General features: G+C 40.9%; 3 protein-coding genes and 1 long non-coding RNA gene across 10 annotated transcripts in view; 2 read left to right on the top strand and 2 right to left on the bottom strand.

Annotated features, from left to right (window-relative positions):
- LOC114652431 (gastrula zinc finger protein XlCGF57.1-like) overlaps positions 1–12,215 on the top strand; it is a 596,652-nt gene that overhangs the window by 239,851 nt on the left and 344,586 nt on the right. The gene's annotated exons all lie outside the window — the stretch shown is intronic.
- The window catches only part of LOC114652436 (tripartite motif-containing protein 16-like), a 274,064-nt gene that overhangs the window by 86,564 nt on the left and 175,285 nt on the right, over positions 1–12,215 (bottom strand). The window lies entirely within an intron of this gene.
- The window catches only part of LOC114652506 (zinc finger protein 568-like), a 186,687-nt gene that overhangs the window by 26,689 nt on the left and 147,783 nt on the right, over positions 1–12,215 (top strand). The window lies entirely within an intron of this gene.
- The window catches only part of LOC127527876 (uncharacterized), a 32,838-nt gene continuing 23,687 nt past the window's right edge, over positions 3,065–12,215 (bottom strand). Inside the window, exon 2 of the long non-coding RNA XR_007935046.1 lies at positions 3,065–3,118. This is a non-coding gene — a long non-coding RNA (uncharacterized LOC127527876). The remainder of the gene's footprint in view (positions 3,119–12,215) is intronic.

Raw genomic sequence — 12,215 nt, 5'->3', positions numbered from 1 at the left:
GGCGGCCTGTAGCATTTACTTCCAGAGCTCTCACCGCAACCGAGCAGAATTACGTTCAGATCGAGAAGGAATGTGTAAGCATTGTGTTTGCATGCCACCGCTTTCATAGCTATCTGTATGGTGTGAGGAGATCACTGCTGAAACTGACCACAAACTGCTAGTCACAATCTTTAACAAACCTCTGCTCAGCGCCCCAAAATGACTTCAAAGTATGCTACTCTCACTCCAAAACTATGCTCTGGAAGTAACCTCTAAACCGGGCCTGATTATGTGTGTGAGCGACACGCTGAGCAGAGCCATGATACGCTCTCACGAAACACACACACCACATGTCCAGCATGTACAATGAACAGAACGACATGGAGGACATAAACCAGGCTGACTATGTGAATGTCACGCGCCAGCGTCTGTCACATATCAAAGAGTCCACCGAGAGTGACGAACACCTCCAAATCCTCAAGTCAGTAGTGCTGAACAGATGGCCCAACACAAAGGTGGAACACCCGTGGTCATTAGGGAGTATTGGGCCTACCGCGATGAAATTAGTCTACAGGACGGGGTACTTTATAAAGGCCAGCGTGTAATTATTACAAAGCAACTACGTACAGAGATGCTATGGCGCGTACATTGGAGCCACATAGGTGGCGAAGCATGCCTTACACAGGCACACGAGACACTGTTTTGGTCAAATATGCACAGGGAGATTAAAGACTATGTAGGACAGAGCACCATGTGCAACGAATACACACATGAACAGCAGAAAGAGACCATGATGTCACATCCACTCCCACACGTCCATGGTAAATATTAAATATGGACATATTTAACTACGCAGGAAAGGACTTTCTGCTGATGGCTGATCACTACTAAGACCTCTGGGAAGTTGAACTATTACCTGACCTATCAGCAGACACCACCATTAAGAGATGCAAGGCTCAATTGGCCAGGTACTGCCAGCCCGACCGAGTCATTGCAGACATGGGTCCACAATTTGCTTGCACTTTGTTCTCAAAGTTCACTCGGGAGTGGGGTTTCAAGCACGTCACTTCGTCCCCAAGGTACCCTAAAGCTAACGGCAAAGCGGAATCAGCTGTGAAAATTATTAAAAGCCTTTGCAGACAAGTGAACCGTGTGGGTAACGACCCATGGAAAGCAATTTTGCTGTGGAGAAACACTCCAACTATGGGCATGGACACCAGCTTCACACAGCGGCTGATGGCCCGCAGGCTGTTAAAACACCCCTCATGGTGACTGACGCACTGCTCCAACCATGTGTAGTTACGGATGTTCCTGATAAGCTGCATTTTAAAAGGCAAGTCGCAAAACAATCATTTGATAAAACGACCAGAGACCTTCCCGAGCTGAATGTGGGAGAAAGCGTAAGAATGAAGCCTCTTCTGGGAGACAGAAGGGACAGAGACGGGGAACTTGCCTCCAACAGGTAGCCCCACACTCCTATCTGGTAGATGTGGACAGAGCTCTGTACCGGCGTGACCGAGTGGACCTCAGGCCTGCCGTGTCTACGCTCACAAAAAAGTTTCAGGCTAACACAGAGCCCAGCGAGGCACCGCGCCAAGATGTGTCAACTGAGGCCAAAGTGGAGGACCAGCCGGAGCATCAGCCTGAAACTGACAGCGCGGCCATCTCATAGACAGGGAAGAAGATGAAAAGTGAGAATACATCTGACATCTCGCACTACACACGCAGCGACAGACGATGACAGCCGCCGAAAACACTCGACCTCTGAATATTTACTTGATGTGGTTATGTTTGTTCACTTTCTTGAAATTTCAACTTAAAAAAGAGCAAAAGTTTTTCTGTGTAAATAACTAACACCAGAGAAAATGTGCTGGACTAGAAAGTCGGAACAAGGGGGCTGTTAAGGGGTTATGGTGCCACCTAGTGGCAGACACTATATAAACAGTTTGGGAGTCCTGTAGGCAGTGGACTGTAATGCACAGTTAGAATAAAGCAGACAGAGTTCACTTGTGGAAAACGGCTCTGAGTGGTCTGTACACACAAACAGAGTGCCAACCTCGGAGGGTCTGACTGTGCAGTGTGGAGGCGGCAGAAAGGAGTTCGTGCTGCAGAGTCTCACGAGTGATGGGTGAGCCGGGGAGACAGAAGGAGCTGGGCTGAGATCACATGACGAGAGACCCTGCATTTGTAACCTCTGTTTTAAAGGATTTATTTCTTATGGATTTTATACCCACCTTTCACTGGTTTTAAGGATTTATTTGTGTATTTTTTTGAGAACACTGCACATGTGGACACTTTAGATTTTACTTTTGACTGTTTTTCAATAAAAGCACTCGAGCACTTTCCACCATCCCCTGACTTCAATGAGATTTGTCTGCTCATCTCGTTATAACTATTGATGGTGTTGGTTCAAAAGACTCCTTGTCATTGTGTCCCCCTAATCGTCCCCTGTCTCTCATTAGCTGTTTCTCTCACCACTTCACCATCTAATAGCTCATGTGCGGTGAGCATACTGACACAAAAATGGCTGCACATTAGTGGTGGTTGAAGTTGCTCCCCACTCACTGTGTAAAAAACCTTTGAGTAGTGAGAAAAGCACAATAAAAATATAAAGAATTATTATTATTATTCAAGTGCAACCTCTCAGAGTTGATAACACCCTGGGCAAGAAAGCAGCAATTTCCAACATCCATTGCCCTAATATTTACTTCAGTCACTCAAGAAATAAAGACAAAGTATAGAAATGTCAAAGGAAGTGTGGCATTTAATAAGCTGGGATGAAATATAAATGATTAACGTGGACCTCAGCCTTATCATCTGCAGTGCACCACCTTTTAGAATGAACTTCATGTATTAATAAAATGCTGATCTTTGTGATGACATTACAGTTTCAGAACATGCTAACGGATAAATAACAGACTTATTCAGTGCATGGTCACAGACTTGAAATCAAAAACACATGAACTCTGAAGTCTGCATGTCACGGCTGTCCTCAACAGTCCACTCAGGAGTGACTGACAGGTCTTTCCACCAATCAGCTTTCTTCTTTTGTTTTCAGTTGATACCTCCCTTTTCTGTGCTGTCCTTTCTGATTTTGTCCTCGTCACCTCTGCCACTGAGTGTATTTCATCGATGTCACCTCTTCATTTTGTGGTTTTCACTTTTTATATTTTTTCTGCCCTCTTGCATTTCATGGCCAATGTACCCTTTTTAGAGAAGTCCTTGTAGGAGTCAAGCTATACTCACACATTTGAGAACATCAATGACATGAAATGTAAAAAGATTGTGGCCAAAAAATTAAACATCAACTTACAAAATACAGAAAGACCAAGCAGAGTGAACCAACACCAAGTAGTGAGGGGTCAAATGTGACCTTCAGTGGTGGGGGTACAGAAGGGGCCACTTCTGCTTTTTGGAGTTTTCTGTCAAGTAAATGAAGCTGAAGGTTTGTGTAGCTGACACTCTCTCAGAGCAGAGCTTTCTAATCGTCCATCCTGCTGTTGGAGTTTATTGGAGCTCCTGTGGCCTCCAGCTTGTAGTCTCGACATGAAGAAACGTTGTCTTGGGTATCGATATGAAGAAGGTGCTGAACTCAAACTGAAACTGAACCAACACATTCAGAGTATAGAGCGTCCTTCACACACCACCCCAGGATATCCTGACATGGAGCAAAGTGACATCTGTTATATTTTTAGGTTAATTTATCAAATGAACAGCTGGGGCAGCAGAGATCTCTGTGTGTTTCTGCTTTGTCTTCCCTTTTACTCTTATAGGTCAGAAAATAAAATCAGTTCATTTCATTTCATTGTGTTGTGCATTTCGAATAAAATTATTATTATTATTATAAATAATATTCCTTCTATACATCCATCCATCCATTATTCAACAAGCTATATCATGACTACAGGGTCACGGGGGTCTTCTGGAGCCAATCTCAGTCAACACAGGACACAAGGCAGGAAAAAAACCCCGGGCAGCGCACCAACCCACCGCAGTCCTTCTATACAGTAATTGATATTCTTCACAGCTGTGGTCCCCCGTGCTAACCCTAGCATGTTGTTGTGATCCCCTCTTCAGGTCTTAAACATTTCTCTTTGAACCCTGAATGTTTCATTTTATTTGTATTTAGATTTTCTTAAATTCCCAGTTTTGGACTCACCCTTGACACACAGCTGATGAATGTGTTTGGTTTGTAAAGACTCTTATTATTTATAAATGATAACCTAAATTAGTGTAAAAGTCCTTATAAAGCCCCTCTACTTTGGTCTGTCATGTGACGGCTCTCTTTTTAGTCTCCTGTCCTCCTCTACTGTCCCTCCCCAGTATCTGATTGGACAGCATTGGCTGTCAGCTGATGTCACTAAATGACTTCTTCATTATCAGGGTTAAGAACAGCTGTCTGCACTCAGCCCAGGCGTCAGCCATCAGATGACATCCCAGAGACGGTACAAGTTCATTGATACTCAGATAAGGCCCCATCTCCAAAGCTCCGACACAAAAATATTCCCCTCATTGTCAGTGGCACCTCCTGGTAGTTGGCACTGCACTGTGGATTTGATTTGTCTTCTTCATTTTTTTATTATTACATTAAACTTTTTCAGTTGTGTTCAGTGGTTGAAGTTGTTATCACCACACAGTACTGTTGCTCCCTCATTCTGTTGTCTGGTGTTTGTATTGTTCACCATCTTATGTCACAGCACTGGTGCAGAGATGATCAGTCCCTGTGTGCCTGACGGACTAGCAGTACAGTTTCTGAGTCCTTCATGAAATCTTACGTGTTGCTGATGATGGCTGATACAGGAGGACCACTTTCAACATTCAGAACAGCTAAGAGGCTTACCACACGTAAGACAGTCATTTATGAATATGAAGGCCACTGCTGTCTGAAAAGCGGTAACCACATTCAGAACAACAATGAGGTTTTTCTTGCACCTGTAAGTTGTTGAAGAAGATTCTTGCTGTTTTTGAAATATGTGTTGTATTCCAGTGTGAATTCATATGTGGCTCTGAGATGACCTTATATCTAGGATCTGTTTGCCACTTTTTGTATTTTCTCCACTATTCTTATATACTTATTAGCTACTTTTAACTGGAGTCCTATAAAGCATTCAGAAAATTTTTCTTCAATTGTGTTTGTTGAGGAGCCAAAGGAAAGATCATTTGTCATTTCTGGGACAGGCTTTACTCCAATATGACTTTGTGTGCGTCTCTGAAAACGTCTTCTGGAAGAGTACCCCTTACCACATTCAGAACAGGTGTACTGCATCTCTCCAGTGTGGATCCTTCTGTGGCAGCTAAGTGCGCTTTGAACTGAGAATCATTTACCACACTCTGGCCAGCAATAAGGTTTCTCTCCAGGGTGAATACTCTTAATTCTCCAGGGTGTGATCTTTAAGAGTATTGCTGTCTGAGAATAGTGTGCAACAGTCGGAACAAAGTTGTTTCTTACCAGAAAAAATTATAATTGTGAAGAGAACTATTATAGGACAATCACACTCCACATTCAGTGCAACTATAAGGCTTCTCTCCAATATAACTTCAGGAAATTGAGGTGTGAGAATTGTTTGCCACATTCCAAGCAATGGTGAGGTTTCTCTCTGATGTGACGTCTAATGTGACTCTGTAGGGTGCTTTGTTGTTAGAACTGCTTATCACATTCAGGAAAACAATAAGGTTTCTCACAAGTGTGAGTTCAGATGTGGGACTGAAGTGCGCTTAAATCTAAGAATTGTTTCCCCCATTCAAAACAGCAAAAATATTTTTCTCCAGTATGGATTTTGGTGTGTATATAAAGACATTACTTGTTTGCATAACATTTGCCACATTCAGAACAGACATACTGCATTTTCTCTTCAGTGTGAGTTTGTGTGTGTACTCGAAAACACCTACTGTTGAAAAACCTTTTTCCACATTGAAAACAGCAGTATGGCTTCTCTCCAGTATGAATTTCTGTGTGCCTTTGAAAACTGAGCTTGTCAGAATATTATTTGCCAAATTCTGGCCAACAATAAGATTTTTCTCCTTTGTGGTTTATACTGTGTATCTGATGATAGCTTCTCCTTGAGAACACCTTACCACATTCTGAACAGCAATGAGGTTTTTCTCCTGTGTGGATTCTTCTGTGCGTCTGAAGACTCCATAGATGTGAGAACGACTCTATCAGACGGTTGTAGCGAGTGCCCTCTTCTACGCGGTGGTGTGCTGGGGAGGCAGCTTTAAGAAGAAAGATGCCTCACGCCTGGACAAACTGGTGAGGAAGGCAGGCTCTATTGTTGGCATGGAGCTGGACAGTTTAACATCTGTGGCAGAGCGATGGGCGCTGAACAGACTCCTGTCAATCATGGAGAATCCACTGCATCCACTAAACAGGATCATCTCCAGACAGAGGAGCAGCTTCAGCGACAGACTGCTGTCACCGTCCTGCTCCACTGACAGACTGAGGAGATCGTTCCTCCCCCAAACTATGCGACTCTTCAATTCCACCTGGGGGGTAAACGTTAACATTATTCAAAGTCATTGTCTGTTTTTACCTGCATTATTATCAATCTTTAATTTAATATTGTTTTTTGTATCAGTAAGGTGCTGCTGGAGAATGTGAATTTCCCCTTGGGATTAATAAAGTATCTATCTATCTATCTATCTATCTATCTATCTATCTATCTATCTATCTATCTATCTATCTATCTATCTATCTATCTATCTATCTATCTATCTATCTATCTATCTATCTATCTATCTATCTATCTATCTATCTATCTAATCACATTCTGGACAGCAATGAGTTTTTTCTCCTGTGTGGATTCTTCTGTGACTCTGAAGTTGGCTTCTCCTAGACAACGACTTACCACATTCATGACAACAATATGTTTTTTCTCCATTGTGAATCTTCATATGCTCCTTAAGATCACTTTTATATGTGAATTGTTTGCCACATTCCAAACATATTTTTCCAGAATGTATTTGGATTTCTTTCTCCACTTGGTGTTGATCAGTTTTGATGGCTTCTGTCTGTGTTACAGAGTAGCAGGGAGAGAACTGCACTGCCCAAAGGCTGCTGTCAGGTCCTCTGATCCTCTTGCTGATTGCTTCATACCTTTGTCTTTGTACTGAAGAGAGTGCTGACCAAATGAAGGTGGAGAGAAGCTGCCATTCTTCTGTAAATCTGAAAGAACACAAACATTTTAACTATTGTTTTTTCCCTGACACCTTTATTACATGGTGACTGACAACATTTGAGACACAATTGGTTACATTCCTCTTGTTCTTCCAACTGGAGCACAGGCAGGTCATGTGACTTACTCGAGGTCACATGGTATCAACTTCAGGGTTTGATTTCCAAACTCCTCAAATTCAAAATAATAAAAGTATAAATGTGCTTGGTGTGTGTGATGTACAACCTGAACATTAATAACATACTGTACTATACATAGGAGGGTCTGAAGATTATTTAGAGCCCTCACTTTCCTTAGTTTCACTAAAGTTCAAGGTCTGTGGCCTTTACAAACCTGATTTGTTTGTATATGAAAATTGAGTCAGTTGATCTGCCATTCATTTTAAAGGCAAAAATCACACTTTGATAAATTGTTCCTTGGTGTAAAGAGAACCAAATATGTGCATAGTGTTTGGATATATGGCTGAGTAATCCTGAGAGTCATATATGTTGGTACTATTTTAACATGGAGGGCACATGTGCATTGCCTCAAGTATACACTTACTTATTCTGCTGATGCCTTTACCCTTAGTGACTTACAACATCCATGACACATTTGGTTGTAGTTCTTTTAGTTATCCGATTGGAGCACATGCTGGCAGCGGCCATGCACCACCACCCACAGAATCGATAAAGAGCGATCGATCTGTCAGTCCTCTCCATGTCATAGCCGGGTGAGGTTTCCTGTGTTGAGTCAAATAAAGCCACAGGCTCCACACCTGGTGGTGCTCTTCTGTCATTTCCTTTAAGTTTCAGCTTTTCAACCATACTCCCCCCGGAACCCACATTTTGATATACAATTTGTGCATATTTAGTGCTTTTTTTCATCATTTTGTTATGTCCACCCATTAGTGGACATTGAGCACTTTGAGCTACTTTTTGTACGAGAATGTGCTACAGTATATCAATAAATGTTGTTGTTGTAGTGCTCATTGGCTTTACATTTACGAATTGGAACACTACGTTTTTGCAATTTTCTCCAAACCTAAAGGTTCCACTGCAGTTCCTCAGAGATAAATGCACTCAGGAGATCCTGATGAACATTTTGATATGCAATTTCTGCATATTTAGTCTTTTTTTCATCAATTAAATGTGTCCATCCATTACTGCACATTGGCTTGATATATACAAATTAAAACACAGTAGACATCCAGATACTTCAAGAAAAACTAGGAGAGACTGACAAGCATGGTTTTCTTGAAGGTGTAGCCTTGACTTCGAAAAGGGTAAAAGGCAAAATCCATAAACCAAATGTCACCTATGCAGACTTCCCCACACCCAAGTACATGGGCCCCCAGCAGTACACGATCTGGAAGTCCCTGTGCCAGGACATCTCTCCAGTGCCTGCTGCACTGACTGTGGATCCCATCACTGCCCACCAGAGGCTGTTATTGTCTGATGACTTTGCCATTGTGGCATATAGTAACCTGCACCCAGTCGCCCAGCCACTTTCTCATTCTGAGTCAAGCAAGAAGAATAAACCCAGTTCAGATATTACCTTACGTGTTCTTGTTCGTTCCTACTGTGTGGCTGCTGTTGCACATTATCACCATGAAAACCAAAGTAGGCTGATTACACTAAAATAGACACAAATAGACACAGGTAGAGGAAACTCTAATGTACAATTCAAGGCTGCTGCGGACCTCAACCAGTCATCTGATTGGGGTATGGGGTGAACGAGTTATCTATCCATCAAGTAGCTGATTACGTATTTCCAAAGTTTCACTCAAAAGACTATCCTGGTGGTATAGGCTTCAACATAAAGCAGTCAAGCAATACCAAATTGATTATCTGTACTTACTATCCTGATTTTAATACCCCCAAAAGGTTTGCCATCTTGCATAAGCAGACATCAGGGCGAGTCGAGGGGCACATCACCTGTGGGCTAAACTCCAACTGGGCTGCTGAGTCAGGAGGTGAAGGACCACAGCAGCGTTCTGAAGGAATTCTCATCCACATTAAGCTGCTGCCGCTGCTGTTGCTTTGTTCTTTTCGAGTGTTGTGCTAATAATTTACTTGTTTGTTTGACTCTATTGTGGCAAACACTTTAATGAATGAACTCTGCACACTCACCCCCTGTTTGTTTCATTTTAGGATCACAGCCTTTGGAGCTGCCGACGAGTGCACTGGGGATCTTCTCACCTCTTTCTCGTTTCTGAAGATGAGAAGATCAGTCGAGCAGACATTTTAGGTCAATAAAAAATTAGCTACAATTTTTTTTTTAATAATTGGTAGAACTGTACTTGACACAACGTGCATCCCTTAAAAAAGATACTTGCGTTCAGTGTATTTTAAATGAAAAGATTCCTCTACAAAGGCTGAATTGTCAAAGGAATCAGAAAATTTTCCTGTAAATTTTGATATGCATTTTGTGCCTTTAAAGGCTTTTTTCATATTTTACACATTCACTTACATATACACATGAGCACAGCTTTTAGCCTCACAGGTGGCGCAGTGGTAGTGCTACTGCTTTGTAGTAAGGAGACTGTGGAAGATTGTGGGTTCGCTTCCTGGTTCCTCCCTGTGTGGATAGCGCTTTGAGTATTGAGAAAAGCGCTATATAAATGTAATGAATTATTATTATTATTATTATCTCTTAAACTCAAGGCTTCACAGCAATGGCTGAATGAGCAATGGAATCAGAACATTCTCCTGTAAATTTTGATATGCGGTTTGTGCTTTTAAAGGCTTTTTTCTGATTTTTTTCTGACCTGATTTTTTTGTATATGAAAATTGAATCAGCTGATCTGCCATTCATTTTAAATGTAAAAAAATCACAATTTGATAAATCTTTCCTTGGTGTACAGAGAACCAAATATGTGCATAGTGTTTGGATATATGGCTGAGTAATCCTGAGAGTCATATATGTTGGTACTATTTTAACATGCAGGGCACATGTGCATTGCCTCAAGTATACACTTCCTTATTCTGCTGATGCCTTTACCCTTAGTGACTTACAACATCCATGACACATTTGGTTGTAGTTCTTTCAGTTATGCGATTTTAGCACATGCTGCAGGGCAAGTGACTTAATCAGGCTGACACAGGGACAGTAGTGGGATTTGAACCTACAGCCTCAGGGCTTGATATCTATGAAATCATCAGTAGTAAAATTTTAATAATAATATCAGCCTTAACTGTTATTACATACATACTGTCATGTTTACATTATATATTCTATAAATTGTCAATTTGGCACACAAAAGTATAGACACATCAGCTATGTAACCTTATACCCACTAGACAACTGGGTCAAACATTTGTAGATTTTTGGGGAAACAAAAATTTGTCAGGAAAATAATTTATGCTATAGTTGGTAGCACTTTACTTGACACGTTCCCCTATTGTCTTTAAAAAGGAAACTTGTTTTGCAGTTTAAATCTTTTTTCAATTTCAATCTTGTGTTTTTCTACCCAAAAAAACTTGGAGGAGTTAATTCATTTATTTTTGTAAAGTTTATTAACTCTCTTAGTCTTTGCTAAAGAAACATCAGCCACCGAGGCTTGAGATAAGCTCATAGACATTAACGACTGGCCATTGTCTCACCTGTAACACATAACCCCACGTAAGTATCACACACTTTCCTGGGTGCCATTAACACTAGAATTACCAGAGCCTACGAAAACACTCATAGATCTGTCACACCTTAAAACGTTTCACACCTCTCCGTCAGCGTCTTTTGTCTTCTAAATGTGTTGATAAGCAGCAAACAGCAAGCAGCCTGCTATCACATCACCCCACCAGCGTGCAGTTTTCTCAGCTCAAGTCTGTTTACCTGCGTGTCAGTAGCTTGGAGTTGTATAGAGTGAGAAGTCAAGCAAAATGACACCTTTTATAAATACTATATCGTTATTTGGAACACTTACATTTCATGTGTGTTCCGTGTCTATATAGACCTGTGTACACACATCATTAAAAAAGAAAAGTTTTTCATGTTTTAGTCATAATTGACAAAATGTAGACATGAAGTTTATAATGTGTGAATCCTGAAGTCCAAATATAAAAGAAACAGTTTCACAAAAGGTACAAATATAACAGAACAAATGTGCTTTTATTCAAAAATATAACTGCAGAAAAACAACCCACGTTAGAGTGCGATATTAACACGCATTTGCTAGGAGCGCAGTGGTGGTGCAACGGTATCAGCTCTTGACTCGTACTCTAAACTTCATGGGTTTGATCCCAGACGAGTCCATTTTGAAAAGTGAGCCGCACGTATTCTTACTATTTTAGAATAAAAACATACATTTGATTCCAGTCTGTAACAGCCGGTGTAATTTATGATATTTGTAAATGTTAGCTGTGTTTTTTTTTATTCTGTTATTTTCTCAGCCACGTTCACGATCCCAACTCAAAACCCCCCTTCCCCCCCACCCCGCATTTGACACTGCTGTTTTCACAGAGGTAAACTCAGATCATGATGACTGTTCTACATCGAATCAAGAATGCACTTTTTCCATCTCTGTACTTTGTATATGTACATGGGAAGCTCTGCACTCGTGACTTTACGCTGTAGGAAGTAAGTAAATAAATAAAGGTAAATAGGTAAATAACATTCCCATGTACATACAGTATACAAAGTACAGCAATGGCAGAAATACATTCTTGATCCAATGTAGAACCGTCGTCATGTAAGTAAATAACTCAAGGTAAATAACATTAGATCTGGCTTTTATATAAGTAACATATAAATGTTAATGTTTTGGGCATATGCACCGTCCTTTGTATGTAAGAGCCTTTATTTGTTCTGTTATATTTGTACCTTTTGTGAAAGTGTTTCTTTGATATTTGGACTTCAGGATTCACACATTATAAACTTCATGTCTACATTTTGTCAATTATGACTAAAACATGAAAAACATTTCTTTTTTAACGATGTGTGTACACAGGTCTATGTAGATATGGAACACACATGAAATGCAAGTGTTCCAAATAACGATATAGTATTTATAAAACGTGTCATTTTGCTTGACTTCTCACTCTATACAACTCCAAGCCACTGACACGCAGGTAAACAGACTTGTGC

Source organism: Erpetoichthys calabaricus, chromosome 5 (assembly GCF_900747795.2).
Source record: "Erpetoichthys calabaricus chromosome 5, fErpCal1.3, whole genome shotgun sequence".
Taxonomy (NCBI): Eukaryota; Metazoa; Chordata; class Cladistia; order Polypteriformes; family Polypteridae; genus Erpetoichthys; species Erpetoichthys calabaricus.
Note: the sequence above shows the minus strand (reverse complement) of the source record. Positions and strands in the feature narration are given on the sequence as shown.